Here is a 24,385-nt window from a genome sequence, read left to right as displayed (position 1 = left end):
ACCTAATAAATTTATTTCTAAAACTGTTTCTGTTATCACAGTTGTTCCTCAATACATCTAATATTCCTCCTTTCCCCCAAATTGGAAGCTTGCTGTGGGGAGGGAAATCATCAGCTACAGTTTGGGGATTGAACAGAATTCTATGTGCCAGGCCATCCACTTTTCCAGCATGATAGCACCCCACAGGGGAAGACTCTCCTCTGTTCCCCACTCTCACAGCTGAATTTTTCTCTAATAGCCAGAATTCATCATCTTGCCTCAGATTGTACTTTAGAGTCTTAAATATCATGGATTACTCTGTCCTTTTCTGTATGTCTGTTCATTAAATCTTGTCACAGTTGTTCCATAAGGCAGAGACCATTTCTTCATCTGTGCAATTTCCTTAAAGTGCTCTAATTTGGTACCCAATAAATAGTATTTTAAGATGATCTTACTAGTAAGAATACTTACCCACTATCTCCCTAGAAGCCTTTGACATAAAAAAATCTACTGCCTATCTTAGTGCTAATGAGATGCTTTTCTTTTTATAAAAGTAATGTGCAAATGGAGAGCTGGAAGAATTCTTGAACCTTTAGTCTTAAGAAAACATTTAGAATAATGTGATCAGATAACATTGGGTCCAAATTAATAAAAAAAAAGGGAGAAAATAGCCTGTATGACACTGTAAAACCTATTTCCATTATCTATTCATTAAGCAAATATATTCACCCATATTATAAAAAAGAAGCCAAAAGGCTTTGGAAATTAAAGCAAAGCCAGGGGAAAAAGTGGGTCTTCCCACCCTCTTTTGCATTGATCAGCTAAGCACCACATCACTCCTGTCTTATTTTTTTCCCCTTAATAGGCTAAAGTTAGAAAGGAAATATTGTTTGTTTGGCTTTAAACCCAACTGTGATGAACATGTAGTGTGACCCACTCAGCGAGTAATAACAGCATCAACAGACATAATGAGAAGTGGTAATATGCCACTGGGCAGGCAGCAAGCATCCTCCACATGTGTACAAAGGCAACAGCAGCTTCTCTTTGGCAAAGACTAGAGAATGGGCATCAGGCCTAGAGCTTTGTTAGAACAAGAAGGAGGAAGGAGAACTCTGATCTTTTGCTTCACTCCCTTTCTACACCACCTTTCATCATTAAAAAATGATGTCAGCAATGCACCCTTTATTCTGTATGGTTGTCCAGGGGGTGCAAATGAAGATAGGAAGGAGGCAGAGTGTGATATTTCTAAGAGAATAGGAGATATATACAGTCAGAGGAGGCACAATTTGGTGGAGGTGAGCTAATCAGGCCACAGCTGTTCTAGCCTTGGCCATCAGGGAACAAGTCAGGAAAAGAAGCCTGGCTGCAGTCTTGTCCCACTGTGTTTAATTCTAATGTATGAAGTGATGGTTATCTATCATGAATAATGAAAATTCCAGACACCTGTGTCCTTAACTGAGGAGAGCACAAATGCCAGTGCTGATCTGCTGGGACTTTTCCAGGTGCACGTCAGAAGACAGGTGAGTCAGCTTGAATTTTAAAGTTTTAACTGGCTTAGGGGCAGCAGATCTCTGCATTTGGAAGTTGTTTGATGGAAAGAGATTTGTTGTATCATATCTAAAGTTGCTGTTGTTCACTGGTTTCAGTGACTCTTTTGGACCCCATTTGGTGTTTTCTTGGCAAAGATCCTGGAGTGGTTTGCCATTTCCTTCTCAAGATCACTGTAAAGATGAGGACCTGAGGCAAACAGGGTGAAGTTACTTGCCCAGGGTCACACAGCTAGTAAGAGTCTGAAGCGTGAATTTGAACCCAGGAAAATGAGTTTTCCTGACTTCCAGGCCGAGAACTCTATCCTCTGGGTCACCTAGCTACCCCACATCTGAAATACTATCATGAAAAATCAGAAACTAGCCAGGATATAAAATAATAGCATTCTGAATTATGTGCCTTGGATCACAACTTTTACTTAAAAGGACCTAAGAAGCCATTTAATCAAGATGATTTTTGTAAAAAAGCACTTAGCACAGTGCATAGTAGGTGTTTCCTTCCACCTTTTCTCCCCCTGTACCTCATTTAGCCTAACTCCCTCTTTTACAGCTGGGGAAACTGAGGCCCAGAGTGGATAAGTGACTTGGTCACACAGGTAGGAAGTGGCATAGCCAAAATTCCAACCTCAGTCTCCAAATCTAGCGCTCTTTAAATTTAATTTTCTTAGAAATGTGTCTGCCCTCCATTCTGCCCACTAATGAGTGGAATGATCATTGGCATCATCAAAATTTTATTTTTATTATATTTTTTTCCTTTTTGTGTAGGGCTTATGCAAGGTAGTAGGGATGTAAAGAAGCATGGGACCTGGTCTTGGGCTTCAATGAATTTGAAGTATAATTGGGGAGATAAACTATGTATATATACACACCCCTATGCAGATATCTTTACAATATTATATATACTAAATACAAAGCTAATGACATTTTTTTTAAGTACTTGAGGATGGGGCAGCTAGATGGTGTAGTGGATAGAGCACTGGCCCTGGAGTCAGGAGTACCTGAGTTCAAATCCGGCCTCAGACACTTAACACTTACTAGCTGTGTTACCCTGGGAAAGTCACTTAACCCCAATTGCCTCACTTAAAAAAAAAAAAAGTACTTGAGGATTAACGGAGTGAAAGATCACTGTGAGCAGGCATGATGGGACAGCTTCAAAGGAGGAGTGATCTTAGCTGGCTGACTTAGATAAGTAGAGAGGTATAGAATATTCCAAGCACCACTAGTAACCTTGTAATTGACATAGAGAAGACAAGCATCTACTGGGTCTTCTGTGTGTGGGGGTGTATACACATATACATACACACACATAAACATGTACATATACATTCCAAACAGTACAAACATACAAACATACACACATGCACATATGTGTTCCAAACAAAAAGGGTATGTGTGCATGTAGGCCTGCATGTATGTAGAGTATGTGTATAGAGTATATAGTACATATATAGTGTGTACTTATACACACATGTATGTATGTATGCATGTTTATATGTATGTATATACTACTATATTTCTTCTACTCTAACCTCATCTGCAGAGATGCAAACAAAGTGATGTATGCCTGTGTGTGTATACACACACACACACACACACACACACACACACACATATACATATATGCATATGTTACTATTTTCTTTGGAATGGATTATGTAATGGTAATAGCTACAGTTGAGGTTAGACGAGGAAGGTGGAGGAAAGCCTCTTCTTGAGCATAATAGTAGTATAAACAATCTTATTACCTTAACTAGTACAAAGGTCACATATTGCAACACTGATGAGTACCCCCCAAATGCCCAATGTGTCAAAGAAAACCTGTGGACCCAGTAACCTACCCTAGTTTGGTATTTCAATGTCAAAACTGAGCAGCTGCTGGGAACTGAGCTGCTTCCCAGTGTAGATGCTCAGCATAAAATCAGGGAAGTCACAGGCAAAGATGATCTGTGCCAGCCGTGGTCTAATTTGAGAGGGCATCAGTAACGAAGGGAGAAGCCACAGAGATCATGTCTTTGTTGTACCCAGAGTCATCTCTTTCACCCTGGAAGCAGACAAGTTAGGGACAAAGAACTTAGAAGGGAGAGAGAACGCGAGAGTTGTAGGAAGACGTCTCAGGGAAAAGATTTTTTGTTTCATTTTCCCCAAGCCCTGGTGTACCTTAGAATGAGGTAAATTTCTTTTTTAGCACTTAGATGTGAAATAAAAATAAATTCAAATGAATTTTGAGGACTTTCCTGACAATGTTTAAGATGATTGGAATATCCCAATAACAAACTTGGAGATCTCTGTTGTAGTTGCTATGCCATTTATACCATAAAGAATATGCGGGAACTCTCTTTTCCAATAGAGATTTCAATCACCTATAACTTCTAAAAATTATTATAGAAAAGGGCAGCTAGGTGGTTCAGTGGATAAAGCACTGACCCTGGATTCAAGAAGTCCTGAGTTCAAATCCGGCCTCAGACACTTGACACTTACTAGCTGTGCAACCCTGGGCAAGTCACTTAACCCTCATTGTCCCACAAAAAAAAAATTATTATAGAGTTAACTTACCTATCATTACATAGCTAGAAAGTGTAAGATGAAGGATAGGAACTCCGGTGTATTTGACTGTAGGACCAGCTCTCTATTCACTAGGCCATGCTGCCTCTCCAGATAAAGAATAGTTTTTAGAAATCTACAGGTATGTACAGATATTGTACAGTGCCTAGCACATAGTAGGCATGTAAATGTTTATTGACTGACTGACTGGAAATAGTTTGGATTTTCAAAGTTTGTTCTCTAGGAACTGGTTATTTTCTTCTAGATGGTCTGCCTGAAATTCTAATTACCACCAGGGAGATAATGATTGCTTAATTCTGTCTAATCTCTGCAACTAAATAATTCTCAGGTAGGAGTAAACTGGATGAGGAATATTCCTGGATGAGGAATAAGTGATTGAGAGAGAGGCAGCATACAAAAGTGAAGAGTCAGAGAACCTGGATCCTAACTTTACCCCTAATGCTTACTACCTGTGTGACCTTGGGCAAATAATGGAAACTTTCTGGGCCTCCATTTTCTCATCTATAAAAGTGGAGGATTCTACTAGATGGTCTCTGAGAGACCCAATAGAGACAATTCTAGATCTATTAAAAACAATGTAGAGCATGTAATGGATATTGTTCTTCTTTTGTCTCTTTAAAAAAAATAACATCATTGATTATTTAGCCAAACATAAGATGAATAAACAAATGAAAACAAGATAAGAAGCAAGATATAAAAAGAATACCTAAGCACATGGTGGAACCACTCCTTGCTTGGACTTAGTCACTGTGTTATTTAATATACCTACTCTACTCCTGGTAGCATAACATGATCTAGTCAAAAAGAATTGTCAACTTGGAGTGAAGAGATTTTCCCATTGGAACCTTGGACAAGTCACTAACCTCTCTGAGCTCCAGTGTATAGAATGAGGATAGTAGATGTTACTATCATCCATATAGATATGACTGTAATTCATCTTACAAGTTGATGGTGGGAAGAGCATTATGTATAATATTATCTAAATGGGAGTTTCTGTCACCCTGGGGGATCAAGAACACTTCCTATTCATTTATACTTTTCTGGTGTTTTTGTAATACTTTGGGACTTTCAAGCAGCAGCAGCATGAAAACTTGTCATTAAAAACCTTTTATTAACCTCTTCCTCTAAAACCTGTGCCTCAATCTCTATCGATTGCTGTGTGTTTCAGCAGAACTACTTGAAGTGTCTCTTCTTGGTCACAGTAAGACCTGCCTACCTCTCTCCTTCACTCCATTTTCTTTGTGGCTCAAAGAACCCTGGGGACACCAAAGCACATGGGGTCGTGAGCATAGTCACCCCCTAAAATTGCCTCTTTTCCACTGAGGGCCATTAGACTTTAGATGCCATAACCACCAAGCAGCTACTTCATTCTGCCTGCCTTGCTTCCTGAAAATGATGTTCCATCATGGAATTGGCTTGCTTACTAAACTCTGCAACTGATCATCTTATGCCTTGTTGAAATCTCAAGAAAAAATCATTTGTGACATTGATTATTTCATAATTGGGGTTTACAGTTTTCCTTCTCAGTATGTTACATTCATGTTGAACACGGCAGAAGTGTTTTTTTTTAAAAGCAGCTACACAATAATCACTCACAGATACCACCTAAACTTTAAAACATTGACAGGTGAATAGTGATCCATTAGCAAAAAGGATCAGAGACATATATTAAATACTCCCGAATCATGGAACCCAAGCCCAATCTAACAGGTCTGGCAGAAGCACATTGACTTCCTCAGCATGAAGAGCACTAGTTAACCATATGACACATTTGCATATCTCTGGCCTTAGTATATGTGAGAATGTGCATGTATGAAGAACTGGGGACTGGATAATTTGTTCCCACCCCAACCTCCCTTTGGAGGTTTCTCTCTCATTGCCTCCCTTCCCATGCTCCACGTTACAGCCCAAAGGGCTTGCTTGCTTGTCACTCACTTTTGCACCCAGTGCCATCATATGCACAGCTTCCTCACCTCTACCTCAGAATCCCTAGCACAGCTCAGGCTCCACCTCCTATGGGGATGAGGAAAGGAAACAAATTGTTGTTAATCTCCTACTATGTGCCAGGCCCTGTGCTAAGGGCTTTACAGATATAATCTCACTGAATCCTCACAACAACCTCATGAGAAAGGTGCTGTTATGATCCTTTTATTGTTGTTCAGTCATTTCAGTTGTGTTCGACGCTTTGTGACTCTATTTGGGGTTTTCTTGGTAAAGATAGTGGAGTGGTTTGCCATTTCTTTCTCTAGTTCATTTTACAGATGAGGAACTGAAGCAAATAGGGTTAAGTGAATTGTCCAGGGTCCCACAGATAGTAAGTGTCTGAGGCCAAATTTGAACTTAGGAAGATGAATCTTCATGGCATCAGGCCCCATACTGTATCCACTGTACCACATAGCTGCCCCTTACAGTTGAGGTAAGAGAGGCACAGAAAGGTTAAGTGACTTGCCCAGAGTGACGCAGAGTTAAATGTCTGAGGCTGGATTTGAATTCATGTCTTTCTAACCCTAGACCCAGAGTTTTATCCACTGTGCCACACCTAGCTGCCTCTATGGGAAATCTTTCATGATCCCATTTTTTGTGCTCTGTCCCACCTCCTGAAATTATCATGTATGCACTTATGTTTTGGCACATTGTGACTCTCTAGTAGAACAGAAGTTTAGTGAGAGCAGGGACTATATATATTCTTTTCATTTTGCCATTGTAGCCTCAGGACCTGTAACACAGTATGTTGCATATAGTAGGAACTTAATAAATGCTTTTTAGATTAAACTGCTTTGGATGAGAACAAAAGTTTAAAAGGTGCAGGCTCTTGTCTCAATAGAAGCTTAATAGATTTGCACCCTAAAGTACCACTCTTCAAAATCCACGTCCCTAGTGAGAGCCTTTCCTCTTGGAAATGTGTCCATTAGTCATGAAAACAATCGGACTAGAAAGTTTGAATAAGATAATGCAAAACCATCAATTCAATGGGGGTACCAACTGGCATTGGTAGAGGGCATTTCTCATGGGAAGCTCCCTATACCAATGAAAACACAAGTCCAGTCCCTATCCCTATTTGCACAGTACTTAGCTCAGTGTTGAGTGATATACAAAACCTACATACATATCCCAAGGCTGTCATACAGTATAATACATGATTAATGAATAAAAGGAGTATAAATAGAATGTAATATGAGGCTGAAAAACCACTACAATAGGGAAACCAGGGTTCTCCTCTTGGAAGGAATCGTATTAGATTCAGAGAGCTCATTCAACCTCTCTGGTGATGTTTCCCTACAAATGTGTAAACCATTACTCTTGCTGCAGAATAAAATATAGGTTCATAGATTTTGAGCTGGAAGAAACTTTTAAGTCATCTAGTCAAATTCCTTCATTCTAGAGATGAAGAAACTGGGACCCAAAGTGGTTAAGTGACTTGGCCAAGGCCATACAGCTTGGGAGAGACCCAGGATTTAAACTCAGATACTATGATCCTAAATGCAGAACTCTTCCTACTGTACTACAATGCACTCTTTCAATTCTTCAGACTGACAGAATATTAGAGGTGATTGGTAATAGTCTATTTAAAAACTGTATGATAATAGACATATTTAACTTTCTGAGGCTCATTTTCCTCATCTATAAAATGAAGAAATTAAACTGGATCAAATGTGAGATCCATTCCAGTTCTAAATGCTCTGATACTAAGACTAAGTGTCTCTGTGTATTTATACACATATATGTAGGTATATAGAGATATATTTTATGCAATTTAAAGCATTTTAAAGTATTTAAAAACCAAATTAATATCTGTACTATTCCAAAGAAATTTACAGGAAGATTCTCATTCTCTCTCTCTCTCTCTCTCTCTCTCTCTCTCTCTCTCTCTCTCTCTCTCTCTCTCACACACACACACACACACACACACACACACACACACACAATTTCTCTCTCTTGAAAACAGCAGTTGTTATCAAAAAATGTTTTCCTTGTCTAGAAAATAATTTCCTTTATTTGAATGAAAAGGGTGTCATACTATACATCATGTTATCTTTCAGAAGTTAGAGTAGTGGAGAAAGTCAACCAGTTAGTAAGTCAACAAGCATTTATGAATCTCTTAGATTGTGCCAGGTACTGTGCTTAGCACTGGGCATAGGGGGGAAAAAAGTGTGTGTGTGTGTGTGTGTGTGTGTGTGTGTGTGTGTGTGTGTGTCCCTCCTTCTCAAGGAGCTCACATTCTGAGAGAGACAACATGAAAACAAGACTGCACATACAAAATAGACACAGATGAGATGGAATGTAACTGAGTCTTTGCAAAGGAAAGGCAGCTCGAACTTTCACTGACCTTCAATCTGGAATTACCAACCTCTTTTTGATCATCTGGAACTCAGTTCTGGCCATCATCTTTTAGAAAGGGCATTGACAAATTGGAATACACACAGAGAAAAGTGTCTGGGATAAAAGAAGTGACTCGGAAAACATGGTGCATGATAACTGCTTGAAGGCACTGAGAATGATTAACCAGGATAAGAGAATCCATTGGGGAGCCATGATAGCTGTCTTCAAATATTTAAATGACTGTCATAGGTCAGAGAGGTTAGATTTGTTCTATCAAGCTCCACGAGGGAAAACTAGGGCTAATGAGTAAAAGTTGCAGGGAAACAAATTGCAGCACAATGTAAGGAAGAACTTTCTAACAATTACAACTTTGTGAAAATGGAATGGCCTGCCCTTGAAGTGTAATGAGTGGTTTAAGCAGAATTGGAATAACTACTTGTTAAGAATGTAGTAGAAGGGTTTTATACATGAAATAAGGATGGACGCTTGCTAGAATATCAAAGGTGTGGGATGTATAAGCTCCCCTCCCCCATCATATAATAGGATCACAGGATCCTAGATATAAAGTTGCAAGGAACCTTATAAGTCACTATGTTTAACCCTATAATTTTTACAGATAATGAATCAGAGGTCCAGAGAGGTTGTGATTTGTCAGGATCATGTAGCTATTAAATGTTTGAGACTGTATTTTAAACCCAGGGCTTCCTTACTTCAAGCCAGAACTCTACTTTGTACACCAAGATGCCTTTCCTCTATTCAGCCCTTTACTCAAACAAATATACAATTGGGTTAATAAGTTTTCATGACAAGGAAAAGATTTAGGTTATAATAATACAAATAAATTAATGATGTAATTTATTTATTTTTTAAATTTTAATTTATTATTATTATTTTTTTTTTGGTGAGGCAATTGGGGTTAAGTGACTTGCTCAGAGTCACACAGCTAGTAACTGTTAAGTGTCTTACTTCAGATTTGAACTCAGGTCCTCCTGACTCCAAGGCCGGTGCTCTATCCACTGTGCCACCTAGCTGCCCCAATTAATGATATAATTTAAAGGAAACATGGAATTTGAGTTTGAGACCACTGAATTGAAATGACCTTTCCTATGCCTTCCAACCTTGAAATCATATCATTCTAGAATCTAGAAATCACAGAATTCTAGAATATAGACTATAGAAATCATATCATTCTAGAATCTATGACTATACTAGAATCTATGACCTCCATATGAAACTGGTAGAAATCCCTAGAATTTTTTTTTTCAAATCACTAGGCTCTTTGGCCATTGGGAAGGTTGTTGTGCTTTGACATGTATACAGTCCTCAGTTTTCTACATCTCTAGACCCAGTAGCCTAAATGGATTAATATAGTTGTAGGATGACCTCACTCTGTATACCAATGCTGAAACCCGCTTACAGAACCTTTATATATACAGGGACTTGTACTGGACAATTATTAATGTGAAAATTGTTTATTAACTCACCAATCCAATGATTCTAATGAAAAGAACTTAGCAAGTTATGGATACTACCTATACCTCTTTCCTATAGATGTACAAATGCTGTTAACAGACCCTGCCTGTTCCATAATCTAATTTACCTTTTTAATAATAGTATCATGGTGCCAGGTAGATAGCCTGCCCTAATGAAGAGAGCCAGATTTGGAGTCAGAAAAACTTGGGCTTACATCCTGCATGTGATGCACACTGTGGTCACAGTTGTAAGACCAAAGGCAAGTCAATTAAACTTTCAGTAAAGTCTCTCCCTCCTGCCGCACCAATCAAAAAGATCATTAATACCTGACAAGTTCCTGATCTGCATCAGTGGTAAGTTTCCATACAGGGACATCTCCACAGTGAAGAAATCACAGGTCTCAAGCATCACCAAAAAGAACATTTATATTCAACTTGTTACCCCACCATGAAATCTAGGCTGGAATATCCCCTCCATTATATATAATCATGTACCCAATCTCCTCTCCTGTCTTATTTTTTATATACTTTTTTTTCTTGCCCCATTACTACTAAACATTACTACAGATTTGTTTTTTTTCTTTTTTTCTTCAATGCATCAATATAATTTTAAATCCCCAGGACATCTATTCATGTGAAAGAAATTTGTGCAGTTGATATCATCTGAAATTGCTAGCTAATACTCATCTTAAATCTGTCCATCACGATTATTTTTATTAACCTGAATAGATTATTCTTTTAAACTAAAATCCTCTTCCCAATTTGATGATTTTACATAAACAGTGGAAGGAACTGCTCATTCTTTCACTAATTCAGCCTCTGGACACTTAAGAAAATCAGTTGCATAAATAAGAATACACAACCCTGAATACAAGTATAAAAAGGTTATTTCATCCAAATAAATGAATTTCTGCTTCCAAATAATTTCCGCACCTCCAGGACCATCACCACCTTCGATCTTGAGAAGCATTAGGATATACAAAACTCCAAATGTGCTATTTTACAGGCACACAGACACACAGACAGATATATACACACATGCACACATATCCTCTTCAAAGTTCAAAGGAGGTCCTGGCTTTAAAGCTTCCTATAACGACTAGGTGGATGATGGAATAGACAGGATCTATAAGCTGTTACATTCAGTGTACTTTTCTAACTCTGAAAAAGATAATATGGCATTCTCTGGCACCAGGTAAATTTATGAAGACTGTATAAATGGAAAAGAGAAGCAAACATAATCATAAACCCACTATCCCAGTGCCCTATAGCATGTGTAAGAAGCACAAAAATAGTCCTCAAAAAGTGAAAGTACCTTTAATTCTTTACTGGCTGATAGGGAGTTAGAGGAAACCACACATATTAACTGTTTTAAATGATCATGCATATTTACATAGTGTATTAAGGTGTCGTTCAGTCTTTTCAGTCAAGTCTGATTCTTCATGACCCCATTTGGGGTTTTCTTTGCAAAGATACAGAAGTGGTTTGCCATTTCCTTCTCCAGTTCATTTTACAGATGAGGAAACTGGGGCCAAAGAGGGTTGTGACCTGCCCAGGGTTACATAGTTAGATTTGAACTCAGAAAGATGAATGAGTCTTCCTGATTCCAGACCCAGTGTTCTATCCACTGCACCATTAGCTGCCCTGCTTTAAGGTATACAATACCCTTTTCTCATAGGAACCCTCTGAGATGGGCAGTATGGAATAATACAGAATCACATAATTAAAGAGTTGAGAGGGACCTCAGAGGATTGTGGAGTGTAATCTGAACTTGATATCGCATCTCTGCAATGCTATAGCATCTCCTCACAAACATCTTCTGAGACAGGAACCATTATCTGCCAAGGAAACTCAATTCACTCTTAGCCATCTTTAATTGATAGAAAATATTTACTCAATTCAAACCTGAATCTGCTGTTCCCTGACTTTCAGCCATTACTTGTAGTTATCTTCTGGGCCCAAACAAAACTACTTTAATCCTTTTATGCACAACAGCTCCCCAAATTCTCAGTATTTAAAGATTTCCATTATTATGATCATCCCCATATAAGAAGGTTAATAGGAAGAGGAGATTTGGAATTGGAGGTTCTGAGGGGTTATCAATCAATAAGCATTTATTAAGCACTTACCGTGGGTTAGGCAATGTGATAAAATAATGGATTAAAAAAAAGGCAAAGACAGTGTCCCTATCCTTAAATTCTAATGGGTAAAATATGTAAATAAGTAGTATATAAACCACATCTATGGAGTAGATGGAAAATAACCTCACAGGGAAGGCACTAGCCCTGGAAGGAGATGGGAGGTGTCCCCAGAAAGACAACCCAGTACTTGAGGCGAGGTTTGAAGGAACCCAAGGGAGCCAAGACACAGAGGTAAAGAGGAAGAGCATTGTAGGCCTCGGAGACAGTCATTGCAAAGGCACAGAGGTGAACTATAGTGTGTGAGAAACAGTAAGAAAATCAGCATTTCTGGATTGTTGTTGTTGTTTGTCCTTCATTTAATGGATTGGACATCGAGACAGATCAAATAAAATTATATCAAACCAAATGGATACCATATAAAATCCTGAACCTTCCTTAAAGGCAGTATGTTGTCGGCATCTTTATCCTAATAGAGAAAGTTCATCTTGTTTAAATAAAGCCTTAAAGTATTTCCATCATCAGGTTGTTTAAGAGAACCGAGCTCCTTGTCCCTGTCTTGTGTCTTGTCTCTTCTGGCGCACTGCAGATTCTTAGCATGTCTTTCCTACTTAACCTTTTTGTGCAGCTGTCATAATTCTTGGGCTTCTGAAGTGCAGGTCCCTGCACAACTGAAGCAGTAAAAGGAAATCATATGCCCAGAGGTACAATTATATTATGCTCATATTGAGTTCTAGTCACTAGATGATAGTAAACTCAGAAGTCATTCCTGGCTGGTGCACAGAGTCAGTGATCAACTCCAGTAGGTTATATTTGCTATACAGAGTCATTTTAAAAGCCTTGGTAACAAGCATAGGACACAGCGACATTCAAAGTGTTCAAGATGCCCCCATTTTAAGGGCTGAGACCTTTGAAATTTCTTAGCAAAAATGCTATGTCAGGTTTCCTGGTTTATGTTGAGAAAAGAATGGCTATTAATGATCATTAGGAGACATAGCAGTTAAAATATGTAGACATGCTGCCTCCATGATTTAAATTACAAAGTGCACTTTGAGTTGCTATGATACTAAAAATTTTAGTACTCTCTTCATGGAAAATCAGGACTACTGCATAATCCAAACCAGCCCAAGAAGCAGGTAATAAGTAAGACACTTTGATGGGAGCTGGGGATGCAAAGACAAAATGAAAAATAACTTCTGCCTTCAGGGAGATTTTATTCTACTGGAGAACACAACGGGAAAAGAGAAAAATACATGATAATTTCAGAAGGAAGGAGAGAGTTCTTACAATTGAAGGAATTGGGAAAGGCTTCCCATAGGAGATGGACTTGAAGAAAGATAGAGATTATAAAAGGCAGAAGTCAGAAGAGGGTGTATTTCAGACATGAGCAATTAGGGAACAGAGAGTTGTAAAGGGACACAGTGTATAATAAAAAGGGATTTAAATGATGAATTTTAATTTTATCCTAATGGTAAGAGGAAGTCAGTGAAACTCCTTGAACAGGAGAGTGACATGATCAGATGTATGCCTTAGGAAGATTATTTTGGCATCTGTACGAAGATTGGATTAGAAAGGAGAAACAATAGGAGCTTGGAGATCATTTGTTGAGGTGGGAGGTGATGAAGGCCTGACAGTGGTTGATGTGTAAATAGAGAAAAAGGGATGAGTACAAGAGACATTGTAGGTGTAGAATTTTCAGGACTTGGCTACAGATTTGAAATGAGAATTGAGGTTGAAACAGGGATATATTAGAGCCAGCTTGAATCAGCTCTCTAGAATCACTTGATAAATTTTCAGTGTAAGCATTTACATCTTGGAAATCAACAAACATTATGAATCTGGGCTTGACTTATTGTCTCGTTGATTGTCTAGATTTAAGAACGTGGAGTAAATGTTAATAATGAAGATTAAACTTAAAAGTGTATCTCACATACTTTTTTTCAGTCTATTATTAAACATTTACCAGTATATCCCTAGGTAGAGGGAAGGATGAAGATAACTCAGAGATTGTAATCTGGATAACTGAAGACGTGGTGGTACCTTCAACAGAAATATGGAAGGTTGATGGAGGGATGATTTTCATGGGGGAGATAATGAGTATCATCTGGGCCATGGCACAGCTATCCAACATGAAGAACTGGATCTTAGAAGAGAGATTTAGATTGTCTATGCAGTTTTATATAGAGGCGATAAATGAAAACATGGGAGCCAGAAAGATTCCCCAAGTGATTGGTGTGAGACAGAGACAGAAAGATCAGGTCCAAGGTAGAACCTTGGGAGGCACCCTTGGGTAAGAGAGGAGTCATGGATGATATTTCAGCAAAAGAGATCAATGGTTGGGAGGAGGAGGAGGAGGAGAGAGAACAGTGTCATGAAAACTTAGAAAGAAGCAGATATAGGGCAATAACTTTAAGGGGATGTTAGAATCAAGTTTTTTAAAAAAAATAGGAAAGACTGAAACATGTTCAAATATATATTCTTCATAGCAATCACTAGTTTACTACTGTTGACTTTCATTTGTCTCAGTTTCCTCAAGTGTAAAATGAGGATAGGGGCAGCTAGGTGGCACAGTGGATAGAGCACCAGCCCTGGAGTCAGGAGTACCTGAGTTCAAATCCAGCCTCAGACAATTAACACTTACTAGCTGTGTGACCCTGGGCAAGTCACTTAACCCCAATTGCCTCACTAAAAAAAAAAAGTAAAAAAGTAAAATGAGGATAAAATATGATATTTGTGAGGTACGCTGCAAATCTTAACATGCTATATAGTTGCAAGCTATTAGTATCATTAGCACATTTGAATCTCTCATCAACCTTTGCCTGTCTGAAGCCTATGAAGGATGCAGATGAGAAGTGAGGGAATCAATAAAAGTGGAAGTAATACACATTTACTCTAACAATCACCATTAATAATCCAGAGAATATTGCCATGTCTTTCTCTTCAAAGCCAATGTATACATACACATAGTCTAGTCTCGAGACAGATAAAATAGGTATTAGTTATGATCATTTAAGTCAACTCTTTCCTTCTACTTCTCAGAATAATAAGCATGTGTGGTATGCAATACAAGGAATTAGAACTACATTTAATCATCATTTGGATAATCTTGAAGTCTTATCTTTGGTGCACAAAGTGGAAATTTCATCACTATTTCATTAAGAAAAATGATAACCAATAAAATCTAAACTATATTTTCCTTTTAAACTGAGACTTTTTTGCTCATGACATAAAATTGAATCCTATGCCTGAATACCTGATGAAATATTACTGGTTTATCTTACTTGGGTAGATTTCTGATTTTGTCCTGATAATATTCCTTCTGCCAATAAAAATCCTCCTTCCTAATTTTAAATTTTTTTAATATAGAGAAACATGAAATTGAATTGTAGTTTAATAATTACTTGCATTTATATCATATTTGAATGATTTCTTAAGGCTTTACTTATTTTATTTGAGCTTTGTGAGAAAGCTATTAGGTAGGCTCTGTAGGTGTTATAATCATACCCATTTATATATAGGAAAATAGGCTCAAAGGGGCTGAATGTTGTCTTCCTATTCATACAACTAGTAAGAGTTAGAACTAGGATTTAAACTAAGGTCTCACAGACTTCCTGATCTAATACTCCATCTACTACACTGTGCTCACTTTCTCTTTTTGCAATGAAATTATAGATATCAAAATCAAAAGAACTATCAAAACTACCTATTCCTATACTTTTGTTATACTGGACAGCATATAGTGGGCTTGATATTCTTTTTGTTATACAAAAATTTAGATTTTTGGTTAGGAGATTTGACTTATAGCTGGTCTTAGGTTTCCTCAAGCTAATTTCTGAAAGGAAATCTGAGTTGTTGACAGAAAGAATGATGTTGTTGTTGTTTGTCCTTCCTTCTTGAGGACCATGACATCAGGGTGATGTCATGACTTGCACTGAATTAGGTTTAAGTGAGGGAGGGTTTTACAAGGTCAACAACCTCACTCTCTCCTCTGGAGCCATCTGGGTCCAGGTATCTAATAGGATGACTATAGATGACCCTGAATGCTTTAGGGCAATTGGATTTGAGACGTGCCCAAGGGTCACACAGCTAGTAAGTGTCTGAGGTGACATTTGAACTCAGGCCCTCCCAGTGCTCTATCCACTGCACCACCTCACTACCCCCTCCCTGAATATTATGTAAGTACCTGAGCCCCACTTTAAGCATTGTTTGAGAGGGTTGCAAAGGAAGTGAGGATAAGACCCAAGTGACTAAAGACATAGCCTGAGAAAGGCTTTGGAAACAAGGGGAATAACTTAGAAAAGATGTTACAGTAGGCACAGCTCACTCAGTGAGTACAATAACTTAGCCAGTAATAACTGTAAAGGTACCTGAGTGTTTGTAAAACACAAAGGACTACATGCACAATTAGGCCTCCGGTTATTGGTTTTAGCCTCTCTATACTCTTCTTTTTGCCTGTTTCCTGGTAATTTAGCCCTATGGGAAACATTTGCCAAACATTTCACTGAGCAGTTAACTCTGTGATGCCCATCGATTTTAATTGGAATCTTGTAGCTAAAACCCTAGGTAGCCCTATCCAACCATAGGGTAACTTAACACAGGTATGACAGTGAATCTTTTAACTTAACCAACAACATCTTTTGCATCCTTCCCTTTAGTGTATTTGCTGGCTGGAAGACAGAAAATGAGAGGTACTTAACATAAATATTTTATCTTTTAATCAAGGAGAGGAGATTTAAATTCAGCATGTTTCAAGCATTTTCATTGTTCAGTTATGTGTACCGCTCTAAAAGAGAACTGTTGTTCTTTGTACAGAGCAGTGGAAAGTCCTGACAGCCCAAGAAGCTGAGGGCAGATCACCCACCAGAGACAGCTGATCTTCAGGTCACTGAAGCATTCTGTCCCTTACCAAATTACCAAGGCATCATTGTCCTGACTTATAAAGAAAATGTCTTCTTGGGAGAAAATGACAAAGTAGATCACTATAGCCAAAGGAAACAGCAAAACTGTGGTTGTTTTTGTATTATCTGTTAAACTTGTTTTCTTACATGGCCACCAGGATGTGCCATATATAAATGCATGTACACAAATACATATAATGCACATGACATGTAGGTGTGTATATATACATATAACATATATACACATATAGGGAAGGTAGGTGGTACAGTGTTCCAGGTCTGAAGTCAGGAAGACTCATCTTCCTGTGTTCAAATCTGTCTTCAGATACTAGCTGTGTGACCTTGGGCAAGTCTCTCAACCTTGTTTGTCTCAGTTTCCTCATCTCTAAAATGAGCTGGAGAAGTAAATGTCACACCATTCCAATAACTTTGCCAAGAACACCCCAAATAAGTGGGACACAAATGAAAACAACTGATATGTATATACACATATATACACATATACGTGTGTATGTATATTTGTATAGACATCCAGATGCACATAATTATTTGTGTATATGTATTCATGTGAATATATGCATATACAAAGGAATAAGTGTATGTATATGTGTGCATGCATGTGCATCTTTTGTATACAGAAATGTGTCTGTACATGTAGGCAAATGTACCCATAATTAAACATTATATTAGATATATATTGTCTAAGTATGCCATGGATTCTGTATGCCAATAGATGAGAGAGAGACAGAGAAACTGAAAGTATTTTAAACTAGTCACATCCATTTTGGCATCAACAGATGAGAGCAGAGCATGGCTAAGTATTTCCCCCTAGATTTCAAATATTTATATTTGTTTAATCAAATTTTTGAAATCAAGTTCAAGCCCAATAATGAGTTATATAAGGAGTAGTTGAAGGTATATGAGGGATAGTTGAGATCATATGAAAGGCTGTTTTTAAAAGTAGTACAAGAGGGGGCAGCTAGGTAGCTCAGTGGATAGAGTTCCCACCCTGGATTCAGGAGTACCTGAGTTCAAATCCGGCTTCAGACACTTGACACTTACTAGCTGTGTGACACTGGTCAATTCACTTAACCCTCATTGCCCCACCAAAAAAAAAATAAATAAATAGATACAATGTTGTAAAGACTAGGAGTTCAGGAGAACATGGGGCATTTAGAGAGAACAGCAAGTGGTCATTTTGATTGAAGCACAAAGTGTGCAAAGGGAAGTAGTTACAAGTAAGATAGGAAAGGTAAGATGGAGCCAGGTAAGCCTCAAATTTATACTTGTTTGGGTCAGTGATGGAGAGGCAATGGAACTTTTGAGCAAAGGAGTCATGCTTTATAGAGAGCGCTCTATAGGATTATTTGCAGGAGGAAGTTTAGAGTCAGAAGGACCATTTAAGAGCTAGCTGTAATAACCTAGGCCTGAACTAATATGATGGGACTGGAAATAAAGAGAAGAGAATGCTTCTAGTGGCATTTGATTTAGCCACTAATTAGATGTAGGTAACAAGGGTCATTCAGATTCAAAGGTGACTTCAAAACTTTGAACCCCAATGACTTGAAAAATGGAAGTCAAAACTAAGGAGGTCTGAGATCATTTTTGTTTTGTACTTGTTGAATTTGAGGAGATGGTACTATATAAAGGGCAGCTGGGTGACACAGTGGATAGAATGCTAGGTCTGGAGTCAGGAAGGTTCATTTTCCTGAGTTCAAATCCAGCCTCAGACACTTACTAGCTGTATGACCCTTGGCAAGTCACTTAGCCCTGTTTGCATCATATTTGTCATCTGTAAAATGAGATGGAGAATGAAATGGTAAACCACTCCAGTGTTTTTGCTCCCAAACCCCCAAATGGGGTCAAGAAGAGTTAGACATGCCCAATAACAACAACAAATATATCAAGGTAGAGATATTTGTGTGACAGTTATGAATGACAGTCTAGTATTCGGGAATGAAACCAGGGTGAGAGATTTTAAAGGTCAAATTTGCTCAGGTTTTGTGAAAAGAAGAGCTAGAGCAGGACTTGAGATGCTGAAGGAGGAGCAGAAGCAGGTAAAGGAGTAATTGTGAAGGTGATTTGGAAGGCTTCAGAAGTGAGGACATTGAAATTTGAGAGCAGTAATTAAGACTTGAGAAAAAGGGTAAGCCTTTCACAATCCAGCCTTAGCATAATTTTCATGATATATTTCTTCCTATTCCACACACTACAGTCTAGCCCAATTGGCTTTCTTGCTGTTTCCCATACATCTCTATCTCCCACTTGGACACCTATGTGTCCTCCATGCTGGAAATATACCTTCTCCTAATTTCTGCTTCTTAGAATCCCTTTTTTTCTTCAAGTTTCATCTCAACTACCATTTACTATATGGATCTTCTCCTGATCACTGTAGTGTGTGTGTGTGTGTGTGTGTGTGTGTGTGTGAGAGAGAGAGAGAGAGAGAGAGAGAGAGAGAGAGAGAGAGAGAGAGAGAGAGAGAGAGAGAGAGAGAGATTTCATTATATAGAGATTTGTCTCTCTTATAGAGAGACCCTCCTTTGGGGCAAGGACTGTTTCATTTTTGTCTTTATGTCCCCAATGCCTAACACGTAGTAGGTGGTTCAGTGCATGTATATTGATTGATTGGAGAGAAAAGAGAAAGAAAAAGACTCAAGTTGAAGGAAAATGAGGATTCAAATAAAAAGAAGAGAAAGGCTTAAGCAGAAGGACCTGAGAATAAGAAGAAGGTGAAAGACCTGAAGAGGAGGAATCAAGATGAAAGAAAAGTTCTTAAAGATGAAGCAAAATAGAAGGAAAAAGAATTAAGGAGAATGTCTTTGGTAAGACAGTGTTTGTATTCCTGTTGCAGCCAAGTAGTTGTAATTGATATTCAAAGTTCAGGCTGTCCTTTCTAGAAGACAGGTTGAATTCATTTCAGTTCAACAAATATTTAACCCTTTTTTTCTCTCAAAGATATCAAGGACAATGAAGTATTCATTTAAAAAATAAATAATAGGATTTTTAAAAAATCATGATCAACTATATTATGGAGAAATAAAAGGAAAATAATCTGAGGAGGCAGAAGGTAATTGGTACTCAGTGGCTGGAGTGTGGGTTAAAATGTCTAAGAGAGGAGAAGGAAGAAGTACTACTTAATTCATAATAACAATAATAGTTATTGTTATTATTTTAGATAACATTTATATAGCAATTATTATGTGCTAGGCACTCTGTTGCTATTATTATCTCCATTTTGTAACTGAGGAAACCGAGGCAAACAGAAGTGAAGTGACTTGCCCAGGGTCACACAATTTGTAAGTGACTGAGGCTAATTTTGAACTTCAGTATTCCTGACTCCAGGACCAGCATTCTTTGCATTATGCCATCTAGATGCCCTAAACAACTAGAACTAAGAAACAAATAAAAGGGTGTTATAGGAAAGGTGAAAGCAATTTTTTTAAAAGAATGACTTGAATCCACAGGTACTCCTAAGTGATCTGTCATTCAAGAAGAGTTATAAGAAGATCAGGAAAGGAAGTAGTGATTTGTAACTCTCTGCTAAGAAATATAGATACAGCTATTTATTGACCTGATAACAATAGTTAGAGAAGGCTATCTTTCTAGAAGTGTATCCAACATCAGTCTCTCAACTTATAAGTTTCTTAAGGGCAAAGATGCTTTTTTTTTGGTATTTGTATTCTCAGCACCTAGCATGATCTCTGGAATATAGTGTGTGCTTAATGTTTATTACTTTTGATAAGTAAGGTTAACAGAATCCATCAACAACCATCACAGAGAAACCTCAAATATAACATTCCTAGAAATGTGATTTCCAAGATTCAGAGCTCCCAGGTCAAATAAAATTGTTGTAAGTGGAAAGGATTGGCTTACATGCCAATCAACCTTTCCAACCTTATTATTCATAATTATCCTTCACAACCCTCTGATCCCATCAACTTGTCTCATTTTTTCTCTCACATGACAGTCTTTAGTCTCCATGTTTTTGCATTGTTTATCCTCATGTCTGGAATACACTGCCTCCTCACCTCTGACTAGAATCCCTAGCATTCTTGAAAAAAATGAACTTAAGTACTGTATTCGACATGAAGTCACTCCTGATCTCTCCCCAGCTGCTACTCCCTCACCTCTACCAAATTACCTTGTATTTTATATGTGTATAAACATATTCACAGTTTTTCTCTCCTGATAAAATGTAAGCTTCTTGAGAGTAAAATAATATTTCATTTCTGTTTTTGTATCCACAATGCTTGGCAAAGTGCCTATAATATTGCTGTTGGTTAATAAATGCTGATTAATTAACTGATGCTATGAAATCTCTTTTAGATTCATTTTTTATTATATACCAACTATAATAATGAAAGAAAATACTACAAATGGATGGAGTGAAGGTCAAATCAAAATTGCTTTCAACCAAGAATAATTAATGCTATAAATATGATAATAAGTCTATAAATAAGGGACAGAAATAGATTTTTTGATAGAGTGAATGTTTTCCAAAGATTTCCTTTGAAAAAGCTAGAGCTGACCAGACTTTGAAAGTCAAATGCAATAGTCAAAAAGAATTTTTTTTTAAATCTTAACAAGTTTGAACTAAAAAGAGCATGGTGATAGCCAAGTACTTAAGTCCTGAGAGTGGTTAGAAGATACTATTGTTCTTTTGAAATACCACTATCTCTAAAGGTCAAAGATGGTATAAATATAGATAAGCTGTGGGCTTAGTTGTTCATTAAAAAAGCTGAGATAAAATGTCCTAGGGAAAGAGAGGAGAAATAGGGGAAAATGACATTTCTTGTAATTAGGGCCTTTAGGAAAAGATTATTCCAACTTACAGATGGGCATGGGAGTGAGTGGGAAATCTCATGAACCTCATTTTTATCTGGTGCACACAGGGGAATATTTAAGTTTTTTTTAACACATAAATAAAAATAACATAAATCATACCAACAAGAGGAAACAAGAGAGTAAAATTAAATAAATGATGGAGTGGCCTGGGACAAAAAAAGAAGGACTGAAGGGGGAGGCAAGAGTTTGGAAGGACATAGTCTCAAATGAATGGATGGAGAAGAGTAGAAATATTTTAATTTGATTTGAAGGTGGCAATATCAAACTCAATAATAATAACCATGAATAGGAGTGGGATGAGCTATATCACAAGGTGGAAATGGATGGCAAAATATGTATTAGAAAGAAAAACTCAACAATTTATTATTTCTAAGACTGTATCACCTTTAAATAATAAAAAAGTTTGAAGAGGCAATTGACAGTGTATATCCACTAATTTAAATGTTGCATAAAATGAGTATAGTATAAAAATGCTAGCAGTTAAAAAATCCAATGAATTATTAAGAAAAAAATCAAGAAAAGAACAAAAAATAAAGCTGATTGCTTCTGATGTTTACAGAAAAATTACACAAAACATGAGTAGCAAACAAATTGAATTAGAAATTCTTACAAGAAGGCAATTCTCATGTTATAAAACTCACTGAGACTTCTTTGGATGGTAGCAGACCTTATGATCTAACCTTAGAAGGATCAACTAAGGCAATTAGAGGTGTTAATCCTGGAGAAGAGAAAATAGGGAAACGCAATAGTTGTGTTTCATTACAAGAAGGGCTCTCATATGGAAGAAGAATTAGTTTTATTCTGATTGGTCCCAGAAAGCAGGGCAAAGATTAATGGCGGGAATCTAGAAAGATGTCAATTTAGCTTTGACATAAGGAAAAGCTTCCAAACAAATATTGCTGCTTTAAATGGGGTGCCTTGGGAGGTACTAGACTCTTCCTAACTCCATGTCTTCAAACCAAGGATGGGTGACTATCTTATGTATTATAGAGAGTATTGAAAGTTATGTTGACTCAGTGACCTATTCTTCCTGGCTGGGTTTGTCAATCAGTATTGGAGGAAGCCCTGTTTTAAGAAGGGTACACAGAGTCTGCAGCTTTTTGCATTATCTGATCTTTGTCACACACACCCCTACCTATGATGTTTGTATACCCCTACTTACAAATAGTCATGTACTTGCTACCTTGGCGAGGAACTAAGATGCAAGGGCCCAATGCATTTTGCTAAATTTAATCTATCTGAATTGTCTTTAAAAGCTAGCCCCAGCTTAAATCTATTCACTGATCTCCAGTGATTAGTCAATCAACATGTCACTACCTTGTGATAAACTTTTAATTCTCTTTTGCTGAGTTTTGTTTAGTTAATCAGGGTGAAAGTCCAAATGAAGTTTCCTTTTGACAAGAGAATTCTTTTGCTAGGGTAGGGGGATATCATTAGTTTTTTTTTTTTTTACAACCTCAAAATTCTTTTCCTCAATCTGAGATTCTGTGGTTTTGAGTTATTTGTCCTGGTGGAATTCCCCAATGTGGAAAGTGCAAATACAAACGGGAAAAGAACCCTGGGAAATGCCAAGACTTAAAGGGAAAAGGCAGGAGAGGAGCAAGTGAAGTAAAAATAGATTCAATATAGGAGAGAAGTCTATGAGAATGTAGTTTCAAGGGCTGATGAGGACTAAGAACAGACCAGTGGATCTGTCCAGTAAGAAGTCACTAGTGACTTTTAAGAGAGCAATTGAAGAGAGTACCCAATTTTAGTAGGGGCTGAGGGGGTGAATGGGTGGTAGGACATAAAGGGAATACAATTTAAGTATCCCAGCTCAGCAAACCGAGGTTATAATATGAAGACAGAAGGCACATGAAAGACTTCAGAAGCTTGATTAGCATCTAAGAGTGAGCTGAGGCACCTGTGCACTTAATGCAATCTGTAACCTTAAAACCCCATTAGTGCATCATTATATGACCGTTTACTAGAACCTTCTTACTAAGCCTGTTCCTACTGATAAGGAAGACAGGCTGGCAGGAATGAGCAGGAAGGATTAAATTCTTCTTGGATTTTGTTCTGGAAGCTACTTCTAGTCTATGGGAAAAGGAGGAAAGGAATAAAAGGGACAGGCTGCTGCTTGATGTGTCTCTGTTGCTTGTCCCAGTAAGTGTGCAGTGCTCTCCAACTTGGTTCTGAAGGCTAGGCACCAGAGTCAGAAGATCTCACTCTCCCATCATTGTGTATATAATATGACATTAAAATTATGTACTGATAAAAGAAAAGCAAGAATGACATTTATCCAGATAACTCTATTCAGATGCATTTAAATATTCTTCATCAGGCACACATAGAGGAACATAAAGCTGAGGAATGCTAGAAGTAATTTTTTGTCCTTATTTTCATAGGTTAGTTTGTAATCAACTTCTGATTCAATTCGTTTTAGAGATAATGGAATTTATACTTTGAAGAGACCTTAGATCTCTTCTTCTCCAACCCCTTCATTTTATAGATGACGAACCTGAGTCCCAAAATAGTGAAGGGACTTGCCCTGCTTTATATAATTAGTTAGCTGAAAAGCCAAGTCTTCTGGGTAAAGTGGATAGACCTCTGGACTTAGGAGTCAGGTCAATCTGGGTTTGACT

General features: G+C 37.7%; 1 protein-coding gene across 7 annotated transcripts in view; it reads left to right on the top strand.

Moving 5' to 3' along the window:
- Nucleotides 1-24,385, top strand: part of CTNND2 (catenin delta 2) — a 1,127,657-nt gene that overhangs the window by 923,114 nt on the left and 180,158 nt on the right. The window lies entirely within an intron of this gene.

This window comes from Dromiciops gliroides, chromosome 1 (assembly GCF_019393635.1).
Source record: "Dromiciops gliroides isolate mDroGli1 chromosome 1, mDroGli1.pri, whole genome shotgun sequence".
Taxonomy (NCBI): Eukaryota; Metazoa; Chordata; class Mammalia; order Microbiotheria; family Microbiotheriidae; genus Dromiciops; species Dromiciops gliroides.
The sequence above is the reverse complement of the archived record's forward strand: the minus strand, read 5'-3'. Positions and strand labels throughout refer to the sequence as shown.